The sequence below is a fragment of the Austrofundulus limnaeus genome, unplaced genomic scaffold (assembly GCF_001266775.1).
Source record: "Austrofundulus limnaeus strain Quisiro unplaced genomic scaffold, Austrofundulus_limnaeus-1.0 Scaffold2056, whole genome shotgun sequence".
Classification (NCBI taxonomy): Eukaryota; Metazoa; Chordata; class Actinopteri; order Cyprinodontiformes; family Rivulidae; genus Austrofundulus; species Austrofundulus limnaeus.
The window spans coordinates 13,664-23,685 of NW_013954458.1; the positions used below are offsets into that span (position 1 = coordinate 13,664).

Sequence of the window (10,022 nt, forward strand, 5' to 3'; positions counted from 1 at the left end):
TACAGTGTTGAGTTTTATTAACACTGTACAGTGTTGAGTTTTATTAACACTGTACAGTGTTGAGTTTTATTAACACTGCACAATGTTGAGTTTTATTAACACTGTACAGTAATGAGTTTTATTAACACTGTACAATGTTGAGTTTTATTAACACTGTACAGTGTTAAGTTTTATTAACACTGTACAATGTTGAGTTTTATTAACACTGTACAGTGTTGAGTTTTATTAACACTGTACAGTGTTGAGTTTCATTAACACTGTACAGTGTTGAGTTTTACTAACACTGTACAGTGTTGAGTTTTATTAACACTGTACAGTGTTGAGTTTTATGAACACTGTACAGTGTTGGGTTTTATGAACACTGTACAGTGTTGGGTTTTACTAACACTGTACAGTGTTGAGTTTTATTAACACTGNACACTGTACAGTGTTGAGTTTTACTAACACTGTACAGTGTTGAGTTTTATTAACACTGTACAGTGTTGAGTTTTATTAACACTGTACAGTGTTAGTCAGTGTTAATTTTTAGCTCTGTTTACAGTTAAATTGTACTCTGACCAATTCAGATTAGGACCAAATAGACTCTGACACAGTGTTAAATCTAGCGCTTTAAGTGTTGATTTAAGTGTAAAATTGACTGTGTGGAGGTCTCCAACATGGTGGCTCCAGATGCAGGTCTCTGAGCTGAAGTGGTCCAGAGTCTCTGCTGAAGGTCCTGCTGTGATGGGCAGGTCCATCAAACATCCATTATTAATGAAGAACCTGTTGAAAGTGGAGGAAACTGCAGGTTTCTGAGTTTAACGTGAGGAAACGTGAGGAGCTCAGCAGGAGATCTGCATCTTTTCTACACTTAGATTCACTTTAAAGCAGCCTGAAAACTACAACCTGAAACTACAACTCAAACTTTGTTTCTCTCCTTCAGGACTGCTTTTAAACTGAAAATATTCATTTAATAAACTCTGAAATAAAGAAGAAAGACTCCTTTTTTTTTCAAACATCTGAAAATGATTCATTGTTTTTTGATTTATTGCATCAGATAAGTTGTAACTAAAAGAAAAATAAACATAAAATGCATATTTTTCCTGTGAAATACTGCTTGCAGCTTTAGGAGCAGCTCCGTCCAGCAGCAGTTCAGGGAGGAGATCTGTGCTAAATCTAAACTCGTTCATGTTTTTCTGCCTGACTGTGAATACGAGTCCATTTCTGCATCATTTTGTTTTACAGTCTGAGTGTTTAATTAAAAAGCCCCTGAGCTCAGGAGGAGCTCTTTGTTCCAGATCCATGAATCATGAGAGGCATTGTAAAGCTGTCAGGAGCTGGACGTCACCTCCTCCACAATAAAACATATCTGCTGCTGTTTGTAAAGTTACAGTCAAAAATTAACACCAATATTTGTGTTTTATTTAACCTTTTATAAGAAAAAAAAAGAACAGATTTATTTTTCAAAGTCAGTTTTTCACCATATGATTCATACATTTATGAATGTCAGTTTATAAACTAAATATTTAACTTACTAATTAAATATTTAGTTAACAAGCTAAATATTTAATTTGTGTCTTCAATATTTAGCTTGCAAGTTAAATATTTAGCTAGCTACCTAAATATTTAACTTGCTAGCTAAATATTCAAGTTACATATTTAGGTGGCTAGCTAAATATTTAACTTGCTAGCTAAATATTGAAGACACGTTAAATATTTAGCTTGTTAGCTAAATATTTAATTTGTAAGTTAAATATTTAGTTTATAAACTGACATTCATAAATGTATGAATCATATGGTGAAAAACTGACTTTGAAAATAAATCTGTTCATTTTTTCTTATAAAAGGTTAAATAAAGCAAAAATATTGGTGGTAATTTTTGACTGTGTAACTTTACAAACTGCAGCCCATAAAAACACGTCCAGCTTTCATTTAAGCGTGACTCTGGTCCAGATCAGACCACCAAACTGAGCAGATCCCTGTCGGAGGACTCGGGTCTTCGTGGCTCTTTCATGTTCTGGATGTGGGGTGGTGGTGAAGCTGGGGGCAGCAGCAGAGGTCGAGCTCTCAAACCCTCACTCTGTCCTTAAAGCTGCCTGGACTCACAGCAGCAGGTTTTATCTGCAGCCTGCAGCAACAAGTCGGGCCTGAGGATCCATGCAGACTCCTGCCTTCAGCAGAGGATGAGGAAGATGAGAGAGGAGCAGCTGGAGACCTGGAGATCTGATCTTCACAAAGTAAAACATTTTTCTCTTCTTTGATCTGAAACTTCAAAAACAGCTTCAGGAATGTCTGAGAGGAGGTTGAGCTTCAGCTCAGACGTGCATTCATGGTAAAACTGCAAAATCCTGCAGGAGAACCAAACTTAAACAAGTCTTTCAGTAAATATTTACCAGCTGATGCTGCTTTCATTAGATTTATTTGTGATTTTAGTTCAGCAAATAAAAAGTCCTGTGTGACGAACGATTAGTCTGTTTCATTTCCCGTCTATTAAAAAACAACCTGAGCAACGCCTGGACACTCGCAGATTATCTGTAATTATACCCAGCTGACCTTCAGCTCCGCTCATTTCTCACAACATTTGACTGAAAACACCTCAGATTAAACTCAGCATTTACCTGACTGAAGAGTCACCTGACACGATCACAGTGAAATCTGTAATTAGGGCTTGTCTTAATAAATGAATGAGAGCAGAGGTCGTCTGCCTGAAAGACAACACCTGTTATTATCCACCTGAAAACAAAGATCTCTGTTTTATATCTTTTTATAGTCGTACATTAATGTGGCCTGAACGGCAACATGCACCCCTACAACTTACATCATAATGACCGACTCGACGGTGGGAGGTGTGCCATTACTTTTAGTGATGTTTCAAGTTACCATGGCAATGCAAATCACAAAAAAACACCATCAAAAAACCTCATAGGAATACGTCCTGATGCATCTCAGTAATCCAGGTAAAAAACCAAAAAGAAAAAATAGTATAGGTCCTCTGGACGGGTTCTTCTCTAATGAAACGTTTCGTCTCTCCTCCAAGAGACTTCTTCAGTCTGAGAGTTTCAGGCTAAATTCAGGCTTTTAAGCCCTGCCTCCATGTGACTGATACATCACATCACATGGCTATCGTTGACACCTAATTAACACCTATTGTTAACAGGGGGTGGAGTGATACTGGCAATAGCAGCACTGTAGGAGGGTGACAACTGAAAACGGAGGCCTCCACCTCTGTTTAAAGATGCTTAATATGATGTTTAATAATGATGTTGTATATGCTGTTAAGTGCCAGGAGGACTGCGACCAGTTATACATCGGGGAAACAAAGCAACCACTGTTCAAAAGAATGTCCCAACACAGACGAGCTACATCTAATGGCCAGAACTCTGCAGTTTTCACTCATTTACAGGCCAGCGGTCACTCTTTCAGAGATGAGGATGTTCTCATTCTTGATAGAGAGGAACGTTGGTTTGAGAGAGGAGTAAAAGAAGACATTTTTGTGAAGAAAGACCGTCCATCATTAAACAGAGGTGGAGGCCTCCGTTTTCAGTTGTCCCCCTCCTACAGRGCTGCTATTGCCAGTATCACTCCACCCCCTGTTAACAATAGGTGTTAATTAGATGTCAACGATAGCCATGTGATGTGAGTATCAGCAACATGGAGGCAGGACTTAAAAGCCTGAATCAAGGCTTCATGTAACCTAACATGGCTCCCAGACTGCTCAGCCACTTAAAGACACACAAAGCTGAAGTTTGGTGGGTTGATAGCTGAGAGCTAACTCAACACATTCTGAATGCTAAACAAAAGTTTATGCTAACAGCTAATTCAGCCATTTTAAGACTTACAGAGCTGAGGTATAGCCAAAAACAAGCTTTGACAAGTTCTGAATGCTACATTAAAATTCAAGATGGCCATCAGAGATCATTTCAAACCGCAGCAACTCGGCCATTTTAAACTAATTTAAGCTAAAATTTGGTGTGGTGGTAGCTAAGAACAGTCTTCGTCACATACTGAAGATAAATCAAAAATCCAAGATGGCTGCTATAGCTAAAAAGCAATAATGGCCATAACTCAGCCATTTTTAGACATATTTGGCTCAGATTTGGGGTGGTAGTAGATAACAGTGATCTCCAACCAACAGTAACTTCAGATATTTAATTAAATTGGACAGCACGTGGCAAACCCTTTCTCCAAGAGCTTTTAAAAATGTACTCAGAACAAATATTTGACAGATTTGTTGTCATTCTGAGCAGAACATCTCATATTTTTAACTTCTTTTTTTTAGTTTTGCTCTTTTATTTGTTTCTGCTGCAGCTTTGTGTTTCCTCTCCTGCTGTATCCTCTTCATCATCTTCCTCGCTGTCTTTTCATTTCCTCCCCTCACTCGTGTGTTTTCCACGGCTCTGCCTCTCATTGAGCGCCGGCTGCAAGGCCGTGTCTCCAAACGGAGACGTATGAGTTGTGTTTTGGAGGAGAACTGGTATCTGATGGCAGAACATATTACAGCTGATTGTGTTGTGTGTGTTCGGATCAGTGATGACAGACTCACACTCGTCTTTTTTCTCTATCTCATTCCTTTGTCTTCCATCTCGCCCAGCTCATTTCCTCTCCTCTCCTGTGCCCATCATCCTTCCACTTGTTCACTTCATCCCCATTAAAACAGGTTCATCCAAACTGTCTGTAAACATGCTGAGTTTGAAGCTGCTTCTCTTCAGACATAAAAAAGCTCTGAAGCTGAGAAAACAGTTTTAGTGAAAACACATCCTCTGCTTTCACACAGTCATTGTCTGAGCAGCAGAAACCCGACAGAGGAGCGACTAACTGCATGTCAGCTCGCTGCTTTTAAGATCCAAACATCCTGGAGATGTGGTGAAGATTCCCGACACAAACAGCAGCTGAGTTTCTCTCCTGTGCACGGTCCTGTGGTAACGAAACACAGACCAGGTGTGGTGATTGGTGTTTTCTGTGCTCTGTTACCTGGCTGGATCCTGCTGCTAATCACCTCACCTGTGGACAATGGTCCTGAGGAGCACCTGGGCTTTAAAAGTCTCTTTCTGTGTTCTGATCTTCACTGATGCATCACACTGTGTTGGTTGTGTTCTGAAGCCTTCTGGTATGCTCTTTAAGGTTTTTTAAAGTTACCTTGTCTTCGAACCTGTCTCCTCCCAGCTCCAACCATGGACTGCTCCTGGAGGTTTTCCACACCACAGAAGGATCTGCACCAAGGAACCAAACTGTTTCACTTAGTGATGGTGAGATGAAGCTTTCATCCAACTGGTCCACATGAGTCAAAGCACGTCTTGCTTCATTTGCTCCACTGCGCCATCAAGTGGACAACAAGTCTGAACTGTTATTATTATTATTATTATTAGGAGGCCGGGAGAACTTTCCTCTTTCTTGCTGGTTCCGTCAGACAAAAAGTCAATCAGCTGAATAACTTAAATGCACACAACACATTTTCATGACAACATAATGTTACAGGAGATTCAGCAGCGTTTCTGCCTCTTTTGAATCTCGTGCAGGTGAGCCAGTTCCTGAATCAGTCCTGTGGTACGACCCACCAGTCAGGTTTCTAACGTCTCTATGAGCGTCACCAACACAAGCCTCGACACACGCTCCACAAAAATCCTCCTGTATGACCCGGCACACGCTCCGAAGCCTCGACACAGAAGAACACATCACTACTTAAAGGTCACCTCGCAGCCACTACTCACCTGTTGGATCTTAATTCTCCCGGGCCATGAACCATCACAGAAACCTGTAAGAAAAAGAGATAATTATCTCTGTTAACAAGACTAAAACCATTATTGAACCTGCTGGACTCAGCTGGACTCCTCCTCTCTTTTCAGATCAGATGACCACACCTGTAAATAAACTTACCTTTACCTTGTGTTTGGTCACTCAGTTCTCACGCAGGTCCATCCGTCACCTCTCTGTTCTTAATGTTTGCATTTCCTGAGTTATAAAATCATTCAGACAAACATGTTAAATGACTGAAACACTGACTGGATTTAAACCATGTTCATGTTCTTCATGAAAAGGGTCAAACATTCAACTCCACAGGGTTTTAAACGTGCTTTATTCTCACTAACAGACTCAGATTGTTATAACTCCTTCATTTTTCTCCTGATTTGTTTTCCTTTGACCTTCTTCTGATGGATCCTCCTCTCCCTGCCTGAACATCTGCATCCTCTCCTTCAGCTGCTCAGTATTTATATCAGCATATTAGTGTAATTGGTGCATTTTTCAAGAGGCTCTGAGAGGAAAGCAGTTGTGTTGCAGACAGGCGTGCTGCAGCGTTTGGGTAATAACAGGTGGGAGGAAGCAGCTGGGCTTTAACACGGCACTGAATCCTGCTCAGGAGTTTGTGGAGGGAAATAAAAGTGTGTGTCAGGGTTTAAATGAGCCAATTTATCAGAAAGAACAATAGAGCTGCACACGTTCTTCTTCTTATGAGCTTTGTCTGCGTTTGTGACGTGAGAAGTGTTGATTTCATGGAGCCTCTCATTACAGGAAGTCATCAGCAGGAAACTCTTTAATAAAACGCTGCTGTCAGCTTTAATAACACTCTGACAGAGAGGGAGTCAAATCTGACATTTTAATCAGGTTTCTCCATGAATACCACAGGATACTCTGTGCTGTCATGACCTTTGACCTCTAACCTGCTGACCTAGAGACAATGGCTTACTTTCATTCAAATTTTATTTAAACTTAAAAGTAATAAAGCAGAATATTACAGGAAGGTTGTCAGTGTGACAGCTCCTCCTGACAGGACTGCTGCATGATGGGAGACGTAGTTTTGTTTTTATCTCTGACCTAATATGGTCAAAGGTTTTCTCTTGATAGTTCCTCCAACCTGGACCAACTCCTACTGGTTTTCCCAGGTGGTAAAACATCCAACTACTGACCACGCCCACATGGAGCTAAACTGGGAAATAAGTTTTGTTCAAAATAAAAAGTTTGGAAACTGAAGATAAAAAAAGTCATAATTTCAAACATGAAATAGTTTCGAAACAAAACAAAATTGAAAGTGAAAAGACAAGATGTTTGAAACTTTTTCAGTTTCTAATATATATTTTTGAGTTTCAAACCTTTTTTCAGTTGTTGGAGCCTGTTAATTATTTAAATGACTGTTTTGTTATATGTAAATTAAGTCAGTTATTGTTGTAAAACAAGCCTAAAGATGAAACATGATTTTTTTCCTTTTACTCTGACATTTTTTGAGAAGAAGAAAGCAACAGTAGCTGAAACATCAGTTTCAAATCTCTTTTTGTCAGTTTTAAAAAAAAATATATTTTGAACGCCCGCATTCCGTTTTCAGTTTTGTTTCACTTTAAAAAGTCATGCAGGCTTACTCCATCAACACATGAAAGCAGCAGTCCCTCAAAATGGACGCTTAGGCCCTCCTCTTTTGATTGACACCTCATTTGACCAACCAGGTTCATCTGCTGGCTCTCCAGAGCCAATAATCTGTGAGAAGTTCTTCAAATTCTGGTTTCCGCGCCCTGGGCTGGATTGACTGTAGAATTGACCAATCAGCTCCGAGCTTTATTCTGACGCCTCAGCTGTGTAGCCAATCACCTTTCATCTGGTGGACAGTTTGAGGGGTGGGAACTTTGTGAAGCCAATCACAAACCAAAGACCACCAAAGTTTGAGACAGTGGTCATTTGTACCTACGCTCACAGAAAATGTTTTTATATCATTTTTTGGACAGTTATCTGACTAAACCTGCTGCTGAAATGGAAATATATTTGTTATTAAGTGTTTCGAGTGCTTGAAGACATGGAAGAGTGATTTTTGTAACCAGGAGAAGTAAAAATGTTTGGATAATACCACTTCCGGTCGCCATTTTGAATCGCTAATTTCGTCATATTTGAGGACAAATATGCATCAAAAGTAAGTGAAAAACAAATATTTTTCTGCTGCTGGTTTTATAAGCTGTGTGGAATGTTAATGCTCTGAAAGAAATAAGGATATATTTGTTTATTGTCATGTTTTGGCTGTTTGTTGGTGGAGATTGGCTGAATGTACTCCAGTTGGTCTAAATATTTCTGAATATTTAATTATTTTGGTAATTTAATCATGCTGTGAGTAAATCTGGATGGTATGTTGTGTTTTGTGGGGTTTTTATCTTTAATTTGAGCCCAGAAGTCTCTGTGTTGGAGCATTTATAAATTAGTGTTTGGACAAACTGTACAGTTTGGACATGCTGTACATGTGTACAAATATACAAATGAGACATGCTGGATTGTACTATGTCTCAAATATGCATATTTTATGCTACTGTTATCAATTTTGACCTCGTAATAGTTGGGAATCTATATTTTAGCCCAATATTTTTTTTCTAATATCTCCTTCCTTCCTTCCTTCCTTCCTTCCTTCCTTCCTTCCTTCCTTCCTTCCATTCTGTTCTTTGATNGACAGAGTTAGACAGGGACAGAGTTAGACAGGGACAGAGTTAGACAGAGACAGAGTTGGACAGAGTAAATCTGGATGGTATATTGTGTTTTGTGGGGTTTTATCTTTAATTTGAGCCCAGAAGTCTCTGTGTTGAAGCATGTAGAAATTACAGTGTTTTAGACAAAGTGTACTGTTTTGACGTATTGTACATGTGTACAAATATGCAAATGAGATATGCTGGATTGTACTATGTCTCAAATATTCATATTTTATGCTACTGTTATCAATTTTGAACTGGTAATAGTTGAGAATCTATATTTTAGCCCAATATATATATTTTCTCTAATATCTCCTTCCTTCCTTCCTTCCTTTCTTCCTTCCTTCCTTCCTTCCTTCCTTCCTTCCTTCCTTCCTTCCTTCCTTCCTTCTATTCTGTTCTTTGATACTTTATTAATAAAAATACAAATTTAGGGAGAATACTATCTTGATTTTTGTGTATTTTAACTTTAATAACTAATTACTAGTCACAATTACAAAAAATGACTGCTAAAGCTAAAAATTCAGATTATTAGCTTTAAAAGGGTCAATATTATGTGTTTCTCAGGCATATATTTAAATACTATACCATAATAAAGTATCTATGTTACCTTTAGCTGTTATTAAAATGCTGTTTTTATGTTTAAATAGAAAATAAACTTATCTTCATCACTTCCTCTTCTAAACACCTTGAAATTGGCCTCTGTCTCTTTAAGAACCACCTTCTGCTTCTGTCCCGTCTGTTTTGGTGCGGGGGGAGGGGTGAGCGTGTGCTATGATGCAGTTTACTTGTCATCTGAAAATACATTTCCTCAAAGGTATTTTTAATCTGAAAAGATCTTCACTGAGTGAGAAGTAATGTTGGGAGCTCTGCAGACAGTTAGGTTTCACTTTCAGTTTCACCTGAGAGCCTGCAGGAGTCATGGGCGGGGTGTGTGTGGTGGGGGGAGGGGGTGCGCTCTGCCATGAGGAATTTCAGCTTAAAGACACGTCCCAGAGGTGTTTCTGGTCCCTAAAGGTGTTTCTGGTCCCTAAAGGTGTTTCTGGTCCCACCTGTCGTTTTGCTCCTCAGCATGGCTTCATAAAAACACTGCAGGATTTCTCAAACATGATGAATGAGTCAGAGCAAGGCTTTGGACATGTTGTTTATGACAGGATAACATTATAAGATGATATAAAACTCAAAAAAGTTGATTTTACATGATATTGCACATTTAAAAAGAGACCAAGCTTGTGAATTTCCTCTAAAAGGTTCAAGAGCAGTACTTCATTTAATGTGTGTACTTTTTAAGGTGTTTTATGGTATTTTAGGCCCACAGGTTAACAGGTTATCTCTATTGACCCAACCCTGGTCAGCTCCAGGGATCAGATCTGGTGTGGTCAGGGTGGTCAGGGTGGTCAGGGTGGGCTGCCAGCAGTTGTACTTTTATTAGATCATAAAAACTCCTCAGACTGAACTCCAAACACAGAAACAACAAACTGATCTGATCCTGAACGAGACCGCAGGAAGCAGCCAATCTACGGGTATTAAAAACATGTTGGGACTTTTTAAAACCCTGCTTTATCTGACACACACACACACACACACACACAGACACACACACACACACAC

General features: G+C 39.3%; 1 long non-coding RNA gene across 1 annotated transcript; it reads left to right on the forward strand.

Annotated features, from left to right (window-relative positions):
• The first annotated feature begins 2,138 nt into the window (after positions 1-2,138).
• On the forward strand, positions 2,139-5,725 carry LOC106536961 (uncharacterized). The gene is made up of 3 exons (XR_001312591.1): positions 2,139-2,216; positions 5,143-5,225; positions 5,496-5,725. It is a non-coding gene; the product is annotated as an uncharacterized LOC106536961 (long non-coding RNA).
• The last annotated feature ends 4,297 nt before the right edge of the window (positions 5,726-10,022 follow it).